Consider the following 21,921-nt stretch of genomic DNA (forward strand, 5'->3'; position numbering starts at 1 on the left):
CCAAATCGTTACCTGTTACGGGAAACATATCACATATTTTTTCTTTAAACCAAAATTTCACTTGTACTACTCATGTTTGGTTTTAGCTTGTGCCTTATCTGTGTGGTGTGTGTGTGTGTGTGTCTCCTCCTCTGGCTGTCCTCTGTCAAAGAAAGAAGGATCTCTCCAGGGTACATATAAACACACTGTTATTCTTTCTGTAATTTATGGCATTAAATTAACAACTCAATGTATTCCTCATAAAGGTGTGTCAAGGTGTACAGCCCATCACCCAGAACTATAAAACGATATTTACTGTTTTTTCTACTGGAACACTGAGAAAAGAAAAACGTTAGACGAAACAACAGAGAATCAAAACCTTTAACATTCCCTGCAGAATGTTATGTTTAGCTGTGGGAGACATTAGGTGCTCGAGCATAGACCCACTGCATTTACTGCTCGAAGGTCCTGAATGAAACAAAACTTTAACATTTGTAATAAAAATGATTCTTCTTATTTATGTTACTTGAGAGAATAAGTGTACGTGTTGGAGAATCTAAACACGGAACTATAAACCCCATCCGTCAATAAAGAGTTAAAAACTTCTGTCGATTACTTCCTGTTTTAGCGTGTACTGATGTTTCTGGGGCCTGTAGTCCGAACGCAGCTTGATGACTACAGGTTAACAATTTGTCTATCAATCCACGTCACATTTGTGTGTTTTGCCCAGAGATAACGCTGTACCTGAGACAACATCAGTAGATAAAATGTCGTTTTTACCATGTGAATATGCATCTATTGTAGTCACAGGTTCACTGAATATGTAAAACACTGTGAATACAAGGCCTACGCCGTCGTATAGGTTTTCTATAGTCTCCTGTCGATAGAGACAAATAAAAACATTATCAGTAATGTCAGTCCAGTCAGTCAATTTTTACAAATAGTCACAAGGTGTCCTACGTCTGTCTCCTCTTCTGTTGGAGACAAAGAAACATGAATGTGAGCTTTTGAGTTAGAATTTCTGAAAAACTTCTGTAGTTTATCAGTCAAGGTGACAGCCACTGGACATGCGTTTATGCCAGTAGACAAAAGAAAACATTAAAATTTGTTTGTTAAAAAAAACTTTTCAACGTTTTCATCAGGGTCTGACAAAAAAAATATTTGTGATTCCAAAAGTTAACTACAGGTTTATCAAACTGTAATCAACTTTAAAGACACATGGGCAAAAGAATAAAAATTCCTAAACCCGTGGGTGAAACAAAAAATATTCAATTTCAAATAGACATTTTCAAATGCAATCTTTAAAGCCATAACAAATTTACAAACATTCTAAGATGGAAGGGTGAAAGAAACAATGAACATTTTCCTTTTCTTATCTAGTTCAGGATCCTAAATCTGAATACACTCAAATGGAAGAATGGTGAACTTCAATGAACATTTTCATTCTTCTTAACCAGTTCAGGATCTAAGGAAAAAAATATACCCAAATTTAAGAATGGTGAACTGATTTGAAGAACAACACTTCACTAAACCCAAATTGTTGCTCCCAAATCAACTAAAAATCCAATTTTCTTCCCTTGTATAATTAACACCATGGTAGGCAATTTGTATACACACCAGACAAACACATTGAATACTTGGACATATTTTCCAAAAGTTATTTCTGTTTGTCGTGCTGTTTTTGCGTCTCATTTGATCTGTCTATTGTGTGGGGAGTGTTTGTAGCATGCAAAAAGCATGTCTTCATTGCAAGCATGTGTATTTACGTGTATGTCTGTATGAACTGTTTTTAGGGATCTGGCAGTCCCAGCATCGGGGAAGACTGCAGAGCCAGTTTCATATTCACGAACGCTTCAATAGCTTTGGCAGCAAAAGTCTTACAGTGACATCAGGAACGTGTACAGACATTCTAGGTGACCGGCTCAAGTAAAAATCTAATCGTTAACACTAAACTGAACAAGCTGCTATTCTGTTCATTTTACATGAAAACAGCACTGCACCAAAAAAGTTATATCAACTACCCCAAGCAGTGTACTTCTGCATGGGAGTTTCTGCAGCAAGTTGTTTATCAGATTGAGGGATCTGAATCTCAAAACCAGTCAAATTTCTTAAGACTGCCTTGCTTAATTGCAGAACTGTTTAATTGTGTTAAGCTGCAGTAAATGACACAACCAGTGTTTAAAGACTTTAAGCCTTAAGTCCTGTCCAGTTATTAAATGTTGTTGAATGTTTGAGTTGTTTATTTTTTCTTTCTAATATTATTATTACAGTGTGACCTAAAATAAATAGGAAAATAAATAGGTCCAAGTGTGTGTGTTTTTTTTAACATATATTTTGGGTTATTTTAACCCAACATTTGGGTCAGGTATTTAACCCAGAAATTGTGTCAAAAAGAATAACCCAATTTTCTGGGTTGAAATAACCCAGAAATTAGTTGGTCCCTTTTTAACCCAGGAGTTGGGTTAAAGATAACCCATAATGGGTTATTTTTGACCCCGGAGATTTTAGTGTGCACACACACACACACACACACACACACACACACACACACACACACACACACACACACACACATGCAGACACACACAGACACACACACGCAGACACACAGACATACTGACACACACAAACACACACATAGACATACACACACACACACACACACACACACACACAGACACACAGGCTGCAATGAAAGCTGTCACTGATGGGTGTGGAATCCTCTATCTGTCGCTGGATAATGGATTTTTTTAGCAATAGACAACAGCAGGTGCGGCCCGGCCAGCACATGTCTGATCCCCGGTACATCAACATTGGAGCACCTCAAGGGTGCGTGCTGTCACCATTTCTCTACTCTCTGTACACCAATGATTGCACTTCCAACAGCAGTTCCATCAAGTTGATTAAATTTGCAGACGATACCACCTTGGTTGGCCTTATTAAGGACAATGACGAGTCTGCTTATAGGAAGGAAGTGTCTCATTTGGTTGGATGGTGTGACAATAACAATCTGGAGCTTAACCAACAAAAGACAGTGGAAATGGTGATAGACTTCCGCAGATCTCCCTGCTCTCTCTCACCCTTAACCATCAAGAGCTCTGTTGTGAAGGAGGTGGAGTCATTTAAATTTTTAGGCACAATTATCACAAACAACCTGAAATGGGAGGAAAACAGTTCCTCCATTACAAGAGGGTTCACAGTGGAATGTTATTCCTAAGGCAGTTAACCAAACTGAACGTCTCCAGCTCTGTTTGGTCTAGGTTTTACAGAGCCACTGTGGAAAGCCTTCTGTCAACATCCATTTCTGTATGGTTTGCATCAGCATCGGCCCAGGCGAAGAACAGACTGCAGCGTATTGTGCGCACACCATAGAGGCTGACTGGACAGAGGCAGCTGTCAATCAGTGACCTGTATGAGGCCAGAGTCAGGAAGAGGGCAGCTAAAATTGCTGCTGATCAGTCCCATCCAGCAAGTGAGATTTTTAGGCTGCTTCCCTCAGGAAGAAGGTACAGGGTGATGAGGACAAGGACCTCACGCCACCTCAATAGCTTTTTTTCCTAGAGCTATTTCCCTTTTGAATAGCTGATCGGGTCCCCCCAACATTATTATTTTATCTTTGGACTATTTTATTATTGATTGTTTTTAAGCATGTCCATGCAGCTATGAACATATACTGTTTGTCAAGCTCTGTGTTACTGATTGCCATGTCAAATTCCTGTGTGTCTGCTGATGCATTTGGCGAATAAAGTGATTCTGATTCTGACACACACACACACACACACACACACACACACACACACACACACACAGACATACTGATACACACACACAGACACACATAGACACACTGTTCGGTTCTTTACACTTTCTGATTATGAAGAATAGGACACCATTGTCACTCTTCAGGCACCTCCCCTGGGTATGTACTCCTCATTATTCATGACTGGTGGTACAAGTGATGCCGAAGGCAACATAGATACGTACCAACCAACGAGGGAGAGGGAGAAAGAGAAAGAGGGAGAAAAACAAAAGAAAGGAAAGGAGAGAGAGAGAGAGAAAGAGAGAGAGATAAAGAGACAATGTCCAGGAGTCACTGGTCTTCCACAGGGATGAAGACTACCAGTTTTCTCACGTCTCTCCGCAGAATGACTGACGTCAGCTGCTGTGGGTTCCTCCTACATTGCCCAACTATTAGGGAGGCAGGGAGGCCTGCAGACGTCTTAATGTCAGCGTCTCTCACAAGTCCTTTCTTGTCAGGGTACACGGCCTGGATCCGTCCAAGCCGGAATTGCCCTCGCAGTGCGTTTTGATCAGCAATCCAAATAATGTCACAGACTGCTACATTCCTTTGGATCCGGTGCCACTTTGGTCGAACGAATAAGTTAGGTCCGGCAAGTTCACTCCACTTCTTCCAGAACATATCCACACCAATCTGGATGGCTCTGAGACGGCGCCAGGGATGGGTGCACAAGTCAATTCCTCCTGTATCTCCTCCTCGCCTGGTTCTCCCGAGAAGTAGAGTATTGGGAGTCAAATACTCTATAGAGTCTTCTTGTTGTTGTGCCCTGGCGTCAATCGGCCTTTCATTGGTGAGGTTAGCTGCCTGGTAGAAGAGGCTTTGGAGTTCACCCCAGGTGAGTGAACTTGTTGTCCCTCCAAGGCTAATAAGAACCCTTTTTATGAGCTTGGCTGCAGCTTCCGCAGCCCCGTTGCGATGAGGTGGGTCAGCCGGATGAAAGTTCCATGCCCACACTGTCCCATTTCTGGCGGCTTTGTCCTCTATGGATGCGTCCCGTAAGGTAGTTAAGTACCTATGTAAGTCTTGTAGGGCAGGTTTAGCTCCAATGAAATTGGTTCCCCTATCTGACCACAGTTTTCTGGGATGACCTCTCACTGCTGCAAAGCGAGAGTAAGTTTGGAGAAAACTCTCAGATGATTGGTCGTCAACGAGGTCCACATGAACTGCCCTTGATGCCATGCAACAGAATACTATGCCCCAAACCTTTTTCCTTGTTCTTTTCTTGACAGCATCCTTGATTTCGAAGGGGCCGAAGAGGTCAAGTGTGGTATACTGAAACGGGATAGCACGCTGTGAGCGTTCTGGCGGAAGATCACTCATCATCTGCTGGCACATCTTCCCTTTCAGTTTGCAACATATAATACAGTCGTTCACAACTTTCTTTACTATCCTCCGACCTTGCACAATCCATGCTGTCCTCCTGGTGCGCAGAAGCATGGCAGCAACACCTTCATGGTTCTCGTTATGAGCTTCTCTTGACAGTAACATTGCGAGCCATGAACGAAGTGGAATTAAAGGAACAGCTGCTCCATCTTCTTTCCAGGACTGGATTCGACCTCCACAGAGAAGAATTACTGTGCTCTCGTCCTTGTGGACCACCAAACAGTTCAGTGTTGAGTCCAAGAACTGACTGCCATCTTGGGCTTCGAGAACCAGGTCTGTGATGGCTTGTGCTCTCTCCTCAGCAGACAGGATAGAGTGATTTGCTTCCCACTTTGATGAGTCTGGTGCCTCGCGTTTTCTCAGCCAGGTTTTTGCAGTCCGTCGTTTCCAGGCTATGGAACCACACAGCTTGGACAGGGAACTGAAGCGTTGAGGTTCCACAAGACGCACCAGTCCAATCGCCCAGGGCCTTCTCTGTCTGTCTGTCGCTGATATTGCACCCGGGACAGCTGATGCTGTCGGTCTCCCATCAACTCCTTCGTGCTTGCGGTCTGCCTTGATGTCAGGCCCGCTGAGGCCAGTTCTTCCTTTTGACTGGGCCCTAGTGACCACTGCTAAGAAGGCTTTCCGTTGAAGTTTTCCCACAGCTTCAGCAGCGGAGGGTGTAATCTCACTGGCCATCTTTATAGGCCAGTCGGTCTTGGGCAATTTCAAAATCTCAGGACCTTGCTGCCACCTCGACCCTTCCTTAAGTTCCTCAGGAGTTGCACCTCTGGTAAGTATGTCAAGCAATGTCAGCAATCCACCTCCAATCTTCCCTTTCCTGCTTTCTGAATCCAAAAGTGGGGTCTGGAAGCCGTAGCTGTCAACTCATTGGGCCCCAGGTGGGGCCCATTGTCAGGCACAATCATGGGCCCCAGGTGGGATTGTCCACCCATATGGGATTCCCATGTTGGTTCCAAACCAAACCAATTGCCCATGTGGGTTTAAGGCAGGATTACACCAGGTTTTAGATGGGCCCCAGCTGGGCAAAACAGACAAGACCCATCTTGGTCCCAGCTTTAAGTCCTATGTGGGGCCTACATGGGGACAGTATGGACTGAAATATGGGTTGCAAGTGGGATTGTCCGCGGGTTCCATGTTGGCCCCAAGCCAATTGCCCATGTGGGTTTAAGGCAGGATTACACCAGATTTTAGATGGGCCCCAGCTGGGCAAAACAGACAAGACCCATCTTGGTCCCAGCATTAAGTCCTATGTGGGGCCTACATGGGGACAGTATGGACTGAAATATGGGTTGCAAGTGGGATTGTCCGCGGGTTCCATGTTGGCCCCAAGCCAATTGCCCATGTGGGTTTAAGGCAGGATTACACCAGATTTTAGATGGGCCCCAGCTGGGCAAAACAGACAAGACCCATCTTGGTCCCAGCATTAAATCCTATGTGGGGCCTACATGGGGACAGTATGGACTGAAATACGGGTTGCAAGTGGGATTGTCCGCGGGTTCCATGTTGGCCCCAAGCCAATTGCCCATGTGACTTTAAGGCAGGATTACACCAGGTTTTAAAGGGGCCCCAGCTGGGCAAAACAGACAAGACCCATCTTGGTCCCAGCATTAAGACCTATGTGGGGCCTCCATGGGGACAGTATGGACTGAAATGTGGGTTGCAAGTGGGATTGTCCACAGGTTCCATGTTGGCCCCAAGCCAATTGCCCATGTGGGTTTAAGGCAGGATTACACCAGGTTTTAGATGGGCCCCAGCTGGGCAAGATATGCTTTAAAAAAATCCTTATTGAATACTGAGTATAGTATGAATAAACATCAAATTTAGAGCTGCAACAATTAATCAAAAAAATAAATTATTAATCATCAACCAGTTTGAGTCAGGCTCTATCTAATTTAAAAAATTGCCACATTCTTTGATTTCAACTTTTTATTTATGAATATTTTGCTGATAAACAAAATGATCAACAGATTTATTCATTCATTGGTAATGAAAATAATTGTTCCAGAAAAACAATGTCAACAATGTCTTGTAACTGAGTAATATTTTAACAGTTTAACTGTACTTGTAACTGAAGACAAATTTTCTGCACTCACTCATATTCCACCACTGCTCAGTACTGTTTAATTTGGAACTGGCTGTCTGGATGCCCTTCGTCCTCCTCTGTCTCTTGCCCCAGTGAACCATTTCGACAGTGCCCTCTCTGCCTCCTGTTGGTTCACCTGTGCTGTCAATGAATTCTTCTTAAGAGCCTCTGTAAAACAAATTTGGTTGACAGTATGAGCTAACATTAAAAAGTTCTGTTTAAACACCATTTAGAATTAAACAATGGCCAACTTCAGGGCCATATTGGCAAAAGTATGAAGGATATGATGGATCATTGTTATGGATTTTTAGCACAAGAAAATATTTATCAAGTACTTGAACTTAAAACATTTTATTACTCTCTCATAATCATAATTAATATATAATAGCTTTGTGAGGTTTGTACAAATCATAAAATAAAATGATTAAAATGTTTTCACATTAAAATGCCAAAATGCACTAAAAGCAATAACTGATGCACAAGGCTTCAATGGTACAATGCAGGCTTCAGATTTGAAATGCCAATAGAACCAGCATTATTTGGGTAAAAAGGTTGCTATTTATATGTTGATTTAAGCTTATTTAGTATTAAAAAAAATTAGATGAGCAGTTCTGAAAAGTCCAGGACAAAGAGATTCCTTGCATTTTCATCTTGTGAGACATTTTTCCTCCAATTTACTTTAATTTGAAAATGCCACCATGCTCAATACCTTACTGGTGCATAGTCAAAAAAAATGCAAGTCCATAAAATAAACTAAGGACCGCACACAGATACAGTGATTAAAGCAAGAAAAAAATAATTTCACTGCCGTAAAGGTCGCTTCCCATAGGTTTTCATGGGCTGTTAAGCCCAACAGCTCTTCGAGTTGTAAGAAGGCTTTTAACCTACACAATCTAAATACGTCAGACCAAGAGCATTTTTAAAAGGAAAAGGGTGATTTTGAACAGCTTTTCTATTGTCAGTTTGCTTTTATGTAAAGTTTTCAATCTATTAAGCTTAATACTTTTATAAAAAAAATAGAAAAATCAACCATCTACATAACTTTTCAGTGCAGGTTTTTATTTATCTTACACACCCAATGCTGACAGTGACTCTAACATTTTGATATAGCCCTAATGTCTATCCAACTTAAAAAATTAACATTTCTATTCTGCCCTTCAGCAGGTAGCATCTCTGTGCTTTGTCCTCCGGTTGATTCAGTAGCACACAATAGACTCTGCAAAAAGGATCTGATACTTTCATCACTGTGTGACTGAAATCGCTGCAGTGTGGTCAACGGTCATCTCAGGGTTCAGTATGAACGCATCCATAGATCTCTTTTTGGGTCACGTTTCTTGTGAAACTCACATGTACCGTGTTGCAACTCGCATCACGTCATATTCCTGCACTTTTCTGAAAACAGGCCGGTAGGCGTAGCAAAGATGGAGACAGGTTCAACTGCACTTTAGCGAAGTGTGCGCACTCCTTGAGTCTAGGGGCATTGCCGCAGAGGAAATGCGCCCGGCAAAAAAATAATCTGCTTCAGCTGAATTATATTACACTTTTTATTCGCACATGTGCACGTAAATACATTTTATAGTTCGCACACATCTATTTTTAGTCTCAATACGAGTGAAACACTTGACCTGTCGAGCCCTGCACAACAAAAGCGCACATCGTCATTTTTTTCCTCTAATTTTTCAGGGCAATGGAGAACTTTAATCCCTGCAGATGGAATGTTCAACAAATGATTTTCATTAGTTGAAGAACTTCTCTAAATTTACTTACCATACACAACGTTGAAAAGACAAGTCCTTAAACTTATTTTTCCCGTGACGGCCAAACATGTTATAGTCCAATGCCAATTCGTTTGACAGTATGTATTTCATCATTCGCCTCATTGCATCATCTACATTTGTAGATCCATTTGCCCCCTATATCTGCAACCATGGCAACCTAGGGATGAGAGCCAAAAGGAGAAAAACAGGCTTACATTAACTGAAGTTGTAGCCTTTGTGTAATTTACTGTAATGTAATACATATTTTTATTTTGTAGGCTAATGCAAATCAATTTGAAAAAAAAAAAAAAAAAAAAAAAAAAAACTTACAACAGCAGACATTAGACTGCGGTCCCCCAGTCGCTCCTCAAGTGCCTCAACATCTGCTTGAGTTTGTAACGGGAAGACCACACCATCAGGAACCTCCATCACTGATGTATCTTGCTTCTTCAGCAGGACATTTAGCATCTTACCATGAATCTTCTGGATCTCCTTAATTTCTTCTACAATTGTAAGAAGTTTAGAGAACATGGCTTCACAACTGGGGCTTGCAAACCTCTGGACAGTGGGGCTGGCAATCTGCTGGACAGTGGGGCAAGCAATCTGCTGGGCAGTGGGGCTGGCGATCTGCTGGACAGTGGAACTGGCGACTCGCTGGGCAATGGGGCTGGATCTGCTGGACAGTGGAACTCTGCTGGACGATCTGCTGGAACTGGCGACTCGCTGGGCAGTGGGGCTGGCGATCTGCTGGACAGTGGAACTGGACAGTGGGGATGGGGCTGATCCGGACAGTGGGGATGGAGATCAATTTATTTGCTGCTGGCCAAAGGAGTTTTTCTGGGGGAGTGGGTGGAAGTTCGTCCTCTGAATCAGAATGCTCACTTGATTCTAGTTGCTTGCTCTGACTCTGGAAGAGTTTTGACCTTGTCCTAGAGAGGTTAATATGAAGATATAAGGTAAACCATACCTACTGCCTCTACATTATGGAAATTACTTTTAACCTGTATTCCCCAACAAACACCTACTTTCTCTTTATCAAGCCATCTTCGATGTCTGTCAGGTCTGATGTATACTCAGCTTGATGTAGCTTTACCCTGGCCTCCGCATAAGTAGCTGTAAAATGCAATGACAAATGCAAAGTCATGGTCAGGAATTCACTTGATAGAAGTGTGACGGCTTTTAAACAAGTTAGTCTTCCTCTGCTGTCACACAGACATGAGCTGCAGAGAATCACAGTGCACGTCTGTATGTAGCAGTATTAATTGAAAAATACATGCACATACAGTATACATAATATGAAGCAGATGTCTAATCTGCAGAGGCATAGTGTGGTTGCATGTATCCAACCAAACAAGAGCACACCTACAACTATCAAATGTGTGAGGACTGAAATCAATTTAACTGACTTAATCAAGTTTGGTGTGATCCTGCTTGTTTGGAATGATGTGCGGCTACACCAGCCCTTGACCAATTAGCTCAGAGAACCTTGTAGAGTAAAATCAACACAAAAAAGACTGAGTTGGGGATCACAGGGGCTTTAAAATAAGTAAAGGAAATAGAGCAGTAGTTAATAAGGAAAATTAAAGTTACCTGCATTTCCCATCACACGCACATTACACAGAATCCAGTTTTGAGCTGGTGGTGTGCCCTCTTTCACGGCCTTGGTCACATTGAGCAATGTGGCTGGTGGCCACCAGCATAATTTTCCGTCAGTGCCCTCGAACCATGCTGATGGAATGATGTCCACCTTCTTGCAGCCATCAGAGTCAATTTCGTCCACAAACTCCACCACACTGAATGAGGGCATCCTGCAAAGTTCATCATGTTATGTACTGTGTAGCTGAGGCAAAGCCACAAACATTTTCTGAAGAGCTAATAACAGCAGTGGTTTTGTGAAGTCTGTTACTGGTTTTGGTAGTAAAACTCCAAGACATGTGGAATCAATGGGGTAGTTGAAAAAACATGCCCCTGTCTCAAAAAGTTCATACACTAGATGTGTTTCTGCAGTGGAATGCACAATATTCCTCACAATTGCAACTCTGCCCCCCAGTTCAAAACAATTGGAACCACTGGAGTTTGAGATGATTGTGTCTTTGAGTTTATACATCTTATATTGAACACCCTGATGCATGGAAAAATCTGTTGGCAGTGGTCCAGATGCATGGGGCTGTTTCAGTTCAACACCTTCAGGCATGTCTTTTGACATGTGAGGAAATAATTGCCTTTCATAGACACGTCTGACAATTTGTTGCACAGGACCCTGTGGTCTTCTCACCATTTTTGTCAACTGTCCCAAATAATTCTCAAAAGGAAAACATGAAACTGAATCCAGAGGGCCATATTTTTCAGCCTCATCTGCTAAATGTATAAGACTGTGTGTATTGTTAACCAGAAATTTAGTCCCATATATCTTAGCAAAGTTGGTAACAAAGAATCTTAACAATGTTCTGGCAAAACCACAGAACTCTCTACACAGAGGAGACAGAAGTATTCTCATGGCACATGACAAAACCAGGAAGTTTTTGTAATGTTGATTGGGCAATCTTTGAAAAAGCACAACTAGCCCTGTATATAATAAGAACTGCCTGCCTACCAATGTCTTTTAACTCATTCACACAAAACTAAAAAGGAAAAAAGCAGCAGAGGCAACAAAAAGAGCCAAGCTAATTCAGCTTGCATTTTTGTATTCGAAATTGTTTAATATACTACCTCGAAATTGTACTGCCTCGAAATTGTTTATTCTGCCTTTAATTTCGGGAGGGGCTGTATAAAACCAGTAACGTTATGTCGACTATTTGGGTTGATTAGGCCTAACTACTAACATTAGCTAAAATTAGCTAAAAAACTCAACATTAGCGGAGTTCAAAAAAGCATTTTTTCAAATTCCCCAGTGTTTTAGCTCACAATACTTTGATAGTAATAATGGTTTAATACAAGAATTTTACATAATTTTACATAATAGAGAGACAGGTATGTTACTCACCGGTGTTGAAAGCGCGCTGCTGCTACTGCGGACTGCTGCTGCTCTACTCTGCTGCAGTCGGCGCTGATCCGTAGAAATTCAAAATAAAAGCGCGCAGTGTGACCGTTACAGTATGTTGCAATACGCATGCGTATAAACTAAACTCTTAATTTTGAAAAGCCTGGCCAGCGTCTGCCTTTGTCAAAAACAATGTTTCTGCTCATAAAGTATAGAGCAATGAATATGCCAGCACATGTCAATAACAACAACAGATTAATAATTCACAAAAAAATGACAGGGGGCTGATCTTGGATCTTCTGAAATGTTTTTAAGAAACATAGTAAAATGTAAGCAAAACCCGTGCCCTGAAAAATAATAACTAATTTTTATTTAAAAATAAACTTTATTAATATTATTTGGTTCCATGTAATTATATATATATATATATATATATATATATATATATATATATATATATATATATGTACTACCAGTCAAAGGTTTTAGAACACCCCAATTTTTCCAGGTTTTTATTTAAATTCATGCAGTTCAATATATTATTGTACTATGAAATGAAAGAATAGAACAAATGAACAATGTAAGTTAAAAAATAAATCATGGAATCAATTTATAAACCAAAATGTATTCTAAATTTTTGACTCATCAAAGTAGCCCCCTTTGGCAGATATAACAGCTGAACATACTCGTGGCATTCTTTCTACAATGGAAATCAAATATTCTTCAGAAAGTTCTTCCCAACTCTGTTGCAGAAGTTCACATAAATGTGTGGCACGTAGGTTGCTTTGCTTTCACTTTTCTGTCCAGTTCATCCCAAACCAGCTCAATGGGGCTGTGTGGCCACTCCATGTTTTTAAGCTTACCATCGTGTTCTTTTTTGCTAAAGTAGTAGTAAAACTAAAAGAAATGGGGTGTTCTAAAACTTTTGACCGCTAGTGTATATATATATATAAAATAAATTTTTTATTTTGTTTTATTGTTTAGGTAATACAATTATTACTGTGAAAATCTATAGGCTATCCAGTGGCTTAAGAATATGTTGTTGTAGACAATTGTCAGCTACAACCTGCCTGGCCATTCCATTCAGCTTCTGCCCCACAGAACTGCAGCTGCTTACTTGTGTTGTGTGTTTTTTTCCCCGCAATGTGTGATACACATACCGAACATGCCACAGCATACAAGATAATGCTGATGACAATGTTGCCATGTTGTTTTGCAAGTTTGACTGTAATATTGACTGTATGACTACAGAGCAATCCAGTCTCACACCAGGGGCAGTCAGTCCAAAAACGATTGAGGCGCTTTCACCTACATATACCCTGTTTTATTCTGAACTGAGAATGTTTCACATGTCCATGTATCATCATGTCTGTATTTACGTTAATTTCCGTTAATATATGATTTTTAAGATGCAAACAATAAATGCAGAAAAAAAACACATCAAAAAACAACACAGCATTAGAAAGCTGTCTTACCTTTGGCCAGTATAGCACTACTTGAACACCATTTGTGCTCTAAAAAAAATACGTACAAGCATCAAATTTGGTTTGTGAAATCCCGGGGCCAAGAGTGTGTACCCAAAATTTGGGGTCCGAACTGCAGCCCTTTACAATTTTACAAAATTTGTGCAAATTTGGGGTGAGCATAACAGTAGAAAATACAAAAAATAAAATTACTAAAGCAACATGGTGCCCCAAATATACCAAGTTCCAACCCATGCCGACTTTGCCCAATTAGGCCCCCTGTGGGGCTCATAGAGTAGGCCCACATGGGCTTCCCATGTTGGGTTACAGAACACATATGGGGCCCACACAACTTGCCTACAACTTGTCTACTTCCAGCCAATGCCCACTTAGCCCACTCTTATCCCTTACAGGGCCCACACAGTCAGCTGAAGGAACCATCTGGGGCCCAAGAAATGATACTCAGTTCCACCCCATGCCCACCCTGCCCACCTATATCCCTTATGGGGCCCATAAAGTTGGCCCATATGGGCTTACCAAGGGGCTCATGTTTGGTGACCCATATGGGGCCCACATAACTTGCCTACTTCCATCCCATGCCCACCCTGCCCACCTATATCCCCTATGGGGCCCTTAGAGTTGGCCCACATGGGCTTTCCATGTGGAGCCCATGTTACTGGAACAACATGGGCCCCAAATATTATCACCAAGTTCCACCCCATGCTGACTTTGCCCAATTAGTTCCCTTGTGGGGCCCATAGAGTATGCTCACATGGGCTTCACATGTGGGGCGCATGTTACAGAACCCACATGGGGCCCACACAACTTGCCTACTTCCAGCCAATGCCCACCTAGCCCACTCTTATTCCTTACAGGTCCCACACGGTCAGCCCCCATGTGGGCTTCCCATGTGGGCTTATGCTGAAGGAACCATATGGGGCCCAAGAAATGATACCCAGATCCACCCCATGCCCACCCTGCCCACTTATATCCCCTATGGGGCCCTTAGAGTTGGCCCACATGGGCTTTCCATGTGGGGCTCATGTTTGGTAACCCACATGGGGCCCACATAACTTGCCTACTTCCATCCCATGCCCACCCTGCCCACTTATATCCCCTATGGGGCCCTTAGAATTGGCCCACATGGGCTTTCCATGTGGGGCTCATGTTTGGTAACCCACATGGGGCCCACATAACTTGCCTACTTCCATCCCATGCCCACCTATATCCCATATGGGGCCCTTAGAGTTGGCCCACATGGGCTTTCCATGTGGGGCTCATGTTTGGTAACCCACATGGGGCTCACATAACTTGCCTACTTCCATCCCATGCCCACCCTGCCCACTTATATCCCCTATGGGGCCCTTAGAGTTGGCCCACATGGGCTTTCCATGTGGGGCTCATGTTTGGTAACCCACATGGGGCCCACATAACTTGCCTACTTCCATCCCATGCCCACCCTGCCCACCTATATCCCATATGGGGCCCTTAGAGTTGGCCCACATGGGCTTTCCATGTGGGGCTCATGTCAGGTAACCCATATGGGGCCCACATAACTCGCCTACTTCCATCCCATGCCCACTTTGCCCGCTCATATCCCATATGGGGCCCAGAAAATTTGCCCAGTTCAAGCCCATGCCCACTTGGTACCCATGCAGCCCCTTTGTAACCCATATGGGGCCCACATGTACATGTTGGCTGGGCTGTCCACAAAGTGGATCCATTGCTCGACTTTAATGTGGCAGTGCTTTTCAAAATACTTTTTTAGGCGGGTAGCGAAGACCGCGCCACAGAGTTCCGCCTTGATCACATCACCTTTTTGGTCGAGTGGGGTGAGTTTAGCCTTGGATTCCACCAATTTCATTACAACTGCTTTGTCTCTGGTTTCCCACCGCAGATAGAGTACGGCTCCGTAGGAGGATTTACTTCCGTCTGAGAACGTAATCCCTGTTGGTGGGCCTGTGGCTCTTGGCGGTGTGAGGCTTCTCTCAAACCTTACCTGGCCAAGTCTCACGAATTCTTCAAAAAGCGTTACTGCGGCTTCTCGAAGTTTTAGGGAGAGAGGGGTATCCCATGTGTCTTTAAATGGGTTATCCTTGCCAGCTTCCTGGAATCAGAATCAGAATCAGAAAAGCTTTATTGCCAAGTATGTTTACACACACAAGGGATGTGTCTTTGTATCGTAGGTACAGGTCACATTAAAGCATTAAAGCAACATGCACCAACACACCGAGTCACCATATGCGGCGCCATCTCAACTCTCTCCTAACTCTCGCAACAGATACAGCATGACATTGGGAGAGGAGAGGGAACAAAAAAGCGGCTCTCAGACTATCCTCATAAAGATAAGAACAATGATTCTCGTACCAACATCACTCCCTTCTGCTTGACTGGTAATGCAAGACCAACCGGGTCGTATAATGCGGCAATCTGGCTAAGAAGTATGCGTCGGGTAAGGGGATTTGGTGTACCTTCCCTGAGATCTTCCATGCTCAGATTAACTCCTGTCCTCATTTTCCCTCTTTTCTTAGAGAAGTTGATAGAAGTCAGCAACCAAAGCTTGTCTGTCTCAGGTTCGTAGCCGACCCCAAGCGCTTTGTTCTCCCCATCATGCATTTGATTGGGCAGTACCAGGGTCCTGGGTACAGTTGTTTCAGCAGGGGCTCCACTCCTCCCACTTTAGCGTGACAGAACCCACGGTTTGAGGAAGAAGTCTCCCGCTTTCAAAATCTTCTCCACCCCTTTGGTGATCCTTTCCAGCGTCTTGAGGTCATCGTGTGAGGTCAGGATGTCATCCACATAGCTGTCCTCAGTTAGAGCTCGCCGTTCTTCAATCATATCAGCGAACTGAGGAAGATTGGCCTTCTCCCTCACAGCAACTTGGGCGATACATCCTGTGGGTTTATCACCGATATTGACTCTGATGACTGCAAACTCTTCAATGTTGTCCACGGGTTTGACTCTCCAGAGAAAGCGGTGGAGGTGAACTTGATTATCTTTCAGCCACACTGAGTTATACATCTTCTTCACGTCACCGAGTGCAGCATGGAGTCCACTCCTGAACCTCAGAAGGACCCCTCTAATGGGATTGAGTACATCGGGACCCTTGTACAGGAGATCATTTAAACTTATGCCTCGGAACTCTTGAATACTGTTCCACACAATTCTCACAGGGGTTGAGGAAGAATAAGGGTTCGGTGCAACTAGATGGCTGATGTACCATCTAGGTCCTTCCCAGTTGTTAATGTCCTCCCTTGTGAGTTTTGCAGCAGCCCCTCTTGATACCATTTCATGTATTTGTTCTTTATATGCAGCCTTCCACACAGGTTCCTTCTCCAGACGTTTCTCAGTATTTCTGAATGTTGCCTCCACTGCCTACCGATTGTCTTCCCAGTGGGGAGAATTGCTGTGTTTGTCCGCCAGCACGTATGTTAGGCACTCTTTTATTTTTTCCAGGTCCCGCTCTTCCTTGAGGGTCATTGCTTTTCCACCGGGGGGGCACCTACCACACTTGCAACCACCACATTGAGGACTGCACGCAGCTCCAATGCTGTCCCACCTGAACCACTCAAAGACCTCCTTGTTGGCGGTGGTCGCAGTGTTCCGGACAAGCGCATGTGCTTCCTCTTCTTGAGGTATGATGGTTTCTTTATACGCTATTGAGGACGATCTCATGGTCCTTGCTAGGTGAGTTTCAGAGCGGTACACGGCCAGGTCGACGGTCTCAATGAGATTGGGATGGGTTCCCCCAACAGTCTTTCCCAGCGGGCCGTACCAGAGAACGATGTCTTCCGCAAATCTTGACTGGCTGGGGAACAAGACGACCTTCCCCATGACTGATAAGGAGGTCAATCTTTGTGGGACGAACCAGTTCGTCTCTTGGTACATTTGGGAAGAACTGCTGCAGTTGCTCAGCAGTGACTGATTGATGCACCTCCGCAATGTTTTCCAGGCCATAGCAAAGAATTCTATGCTCTGCCACTTTTCCCTTGGTTGTCTTCACCTTCAGCCTCAGGGAATACCTTTTGGTCAAGACAGTCTTTTTCATCCCCCCGACTCCATGCACTATAAGCCTGATATTCTCACCGCACAGTCCAAGGCGATCAGCTGCTTCATTGGTGATATAATTGGTGTCAGATGCGAGGTCGATTAGGGAGCCAATAAGGCAACCTGAGTTTGTTGTTACTTTCATCAGCATCATCACCACTGGATGCTTTTGCAGTCCATCTCCAGCCTTGATGCATACAGTTGATGATATTTTATTTGAGAACGCATTCTTGTATTTCTCCCTTTGTTCTGGAGTAAGCTCTGCCAGAAACTCCTCTTGTTTGTTGGTTAAGCCAAGTTTCTTTCCTCCAAACTGTATGGTACTCTGCTCCTCACTGCTGTTGTCCTTCTTCGTCGTCGGTGGCTTAGGACACAAAAGGTAATTGTGGTCCGACACCCCTCCTTTCTGACAGTCAACTTTTGGACAGAGGTATCTGGGTGTGCATCCTTTTCCATCCTTGGGGTGGGGTCGCAGACACTTGGAGCACAACCCTGGCTTCTTTACATGGGCCCTTTTTCTTATGAGATCCTGCTCTCTGAAGACCTTGCAGGCAAATAGCTTGCCGGCATGAGAGTCATCTCCACAGGCAGTACAGCTAGGATAGTCTTCCTTCTGACCTGCTGTAGATGTAGTAAAAACCATCCTCCCTCTCTTATCTGGGTAGTCTGCAGCACCCTTTTCCACAGGGCCTTTATCTACAGGACTTGGTTCCAAATGATCCAACTCTTCTAGAATCTCCTCCTGCTTCTTCAAGAATCCTAGGAGGCAATCAAAATGGTAAACGTGGGGTCAGACACAGAAATGAGTGGCCAACTGATCCTGGGTTGATTGAACTTCCTTAATGAAGCAGTCCGTGGCTGTTTTTTGCTGCACTTAATCCAGTGCAGTAGGCCGTGGTTTACAACTGTTCGGTTCTTTAAGAATCTCCCCACCGAACGGGGCATCAGGAGAGGACACGTTATGACTCGTTGTGGTTTTTTATTTACACTGATTGATTGTTCACATACAGTTGTTTAGTCCAAAATAGCAGGTTATAAACTTGTGGAAATAGAAAGGCTATGGTGTAAACAACAATATTAGCCACATACCTAATATACCATATTCTGAATAATATACAAATGTATACATATAGAATATAAATTTTAATCTAGGCAGTACTTAATATTATAAATATTATAGTGTACATAGTGTTTAAACTCAATGACTAAACAAAGAACATATATCTAAACACAAAAATGGACATCAATATCAATGTTACACATTAAACCAGTACCCCAAAACCACAGAGGTGTATGTTGGTCTAAAGTGAAAACAGTGAGTGTAGTTTTAGATAGCGACGCTGTGCACAGCAATCCATTACCAATGTAAAGCAATTGTCTACATTTCCCATCCAGCACCGCAACCAGGAAGTAGCTTGTGTGACAGTGAGACGCACCAATTTCAAACATTACGCTCGTTCGAGATGAACTGCGCCTCGCCTGTAAAGTAGACAAGAGCAGGCGGCAGCAGCTGGGGGCGGTGACAAAAGTCCGCTCTCAAGTCGGACAGTTTTCCAGCTGATTCCAGCAGCATTCAGGCTGAACAGGAAGTGACAGAAACACTGGTGGTCCGATTCCGATTTAATAAAATTTCATCAGACCCATATATCAGCTTAGGTACACAGTCTCCAGTTGTTTTTATTATGACAGATTAGCTGTCAAGATTCTCTACCTTGTGATCTGTTGCTGATTTTAATTAGGCTAACAACAGACTTAGATGATCTGTAATCTCAACCAATTAAGTCTCTCTGAATTCTAAACGTAACTATCAGCCACACAACATCGGCTTTTAAATCAGACAAATCGCAGTTAAAATCCCAAAATCAATAAAAGGTTTATATAAAACGTCATCATGTTGAGTCGATTCTGAACCAATCAGCTGTTCGATCAGCTGAGAGGCCGGCGTTTCCCAGCATGCACTGGGTCCACCTGCGTCCGCCTGGCTCTTGCAGTTGGTGAAAAGCAACTGCGCTACCTGCTTCTCAGATCTGCGGCCGCCTTGGTCTCGTGAGATTATCGTTGCCCATGTGTGCATGACGTCAGAGCAAGTCGGGATCAAGTCGGACAAGAATCTAACCAGCATGCATTGGGCGGCGATCACCGGTGATGGATTCTGCGCAGATCTGGCTCATCTCGAACGAGCCTAATTACTGGAATATAGTCACGGATACTATTAGGCTCGTTCGAGATGAGCTGTGCCTCGCCTGTAAAGTAGATGAGAGCAGGCGGCAGCAGAGGCGGGCGGTGACAAAAGTCCGCTCTCAAGTCGGACAGTTTTCCAGCTGATTCCAGCAGCATTCAGGCTGAACAGGAAGTGACACAAACACAGTGGTCCGATTCCGATTTAATAAAATGTTATCAGACCCATATATCAGCTCCTACACAGTCTCCAGTTGATTTTATTATGACAGAGTAGCTGTCAAAATTCTCTACATGTGATCTGTTGCTGATTTTAATTACCAACAGACTGCAGATGATCCATAACCTGAACAAATTTAGTCTCTCTGACTTCTAAACGTAACTATTGGCCTCACAACATGTGTTCTGTACAGAATAAGCCTTTAAATCAGACAAATAGCAGTTAAAATCCCTCTGATTAAAAATCAATAAAAAAGTTTATACAAAACGTCATCATGTTGAGTCGATTCTGAACCAATCAGCTGTTCGATCAGCTGAGAGGCCGGCGTTTCCCAGCATGCCCTGGGTCCGCCTGCGTCCGCCTGGCTCTTGCAGTTGGTGAAAAGCAACTGCGCTACCTGCGTCTCAGAACTGCGGCCGCCTTGGTCTCGTGAGATTATCGTTGCCCACGTGTGCATGACGTCAGAGCAAGTCGGGATCAAGTCGGACAAGAATCTAACCGGCATGCATTGGGCGGCGATCACCGGTGATGGATTCTGCGCAGATCTGGCTCATCTCGAACGAGCCTATTGAGTCGACAGCGCTAAACATCAGACCGCAAATAAGGTTTTATCAGCGTGACCAACGTAACAGTTATCAAGCAAACAAATTGCGCACATACACATCGGCAACACAGCAGTAGCGCAACAGACAAACAAACGTAAACCGCAGCTCAATGTAGCGAAACAGCAGCTTACCGGTGGTGCATCTCTCCTGACGAGACAACATGTCGGAAACATCCCTCCCACCTATTAACCTGCGTTACATCGCTGTTGAACACCCGTGACATAGTAAATGCTACACACACACACACAGACACACGTACACACAGATACACACACGCAGACACACAGACATACTGATACACACACACACACACACACACACACACACAGACATACTGACACACACACACACACACACACACACACACACACACACAGACATACTGACACACACACACACACACACACACATAGACACAAAGACACACACACACAGACACACACACACAGATAGACACACACGCAGACACACAAATAGACACACACACATAGACACACACACACACACACGCAGACACAGAGACATACTGACACACACACACACACACACACACACACACACATAGACACAAAGACACACACACACAGACACACACACACACACAGATACACACACACGCAGACACACACAAATACAGATACACACACACACACACACACACACATAGACACACACACACAGACATACTGATACACACACACACAGATACACACACGCAGACACACAGACATACTGATACACACACACACACACACACACACACACAGACACACACACAGACACACAGACATACTGACACACACACACACACACACACACACACACACAGACACACAGACATACACACACACACACACACACATACACACACACACACATAGACACACACACACACACACACACACAACACAAACAGACACTCAGTGATGTAGTGATGTGGATTTATGTATTTGATGATGTTTTTATTCTTCGCTATTTCAGTGATGGCTGTGATAGCTTTTATCATGCTACACTTATTACTGTAGATTGTACTATGTATTCAGGTCATTTTATTATATTTTATTCAAATTATATTGATAGTTTTTATGAGAAGAGAGGGCTATGGCCAAGCACATTTCATTGCATTCTCTCTGTACTTTTAAATGCACATGACAATACACTTGAACTCGCCCAGAGACAGACCAACTCCACCGGAGTCAGAGACGCTTCTGCTGCTGCATGTCATGGTGAGTGGTGATTGGCTGATACTCATCTAACATCTAGCCAACCAGATAGTGGTGTGGGCGGGACATGAAGTGTGACTCAATGGTGACTAGGGTTGGGTACCTTTCACATCTGAACCGGTACCACTACCGATACTGCTACCTGGAATTCGGTTCCGGTACCCAACGGTACTTTTTATATATATTAGGGCTGTCAAT

The sequence above is a fragment of the Perca flavescens genome, chromosome 15 (assembly GCF_004354835.1).
Source record: "Perca flavescens isolate YP-PL-M2 chromosome 15, PFLA_1.0, whole genome shotgun sequence".
In the NCBI taxonomy this organism is placed as follows: domain Eukaryota; kingdom Metazoa; phylum Chordata; class Actinopteri; order Perciformes; family Percidae; genus Perca; species Perca flavescens.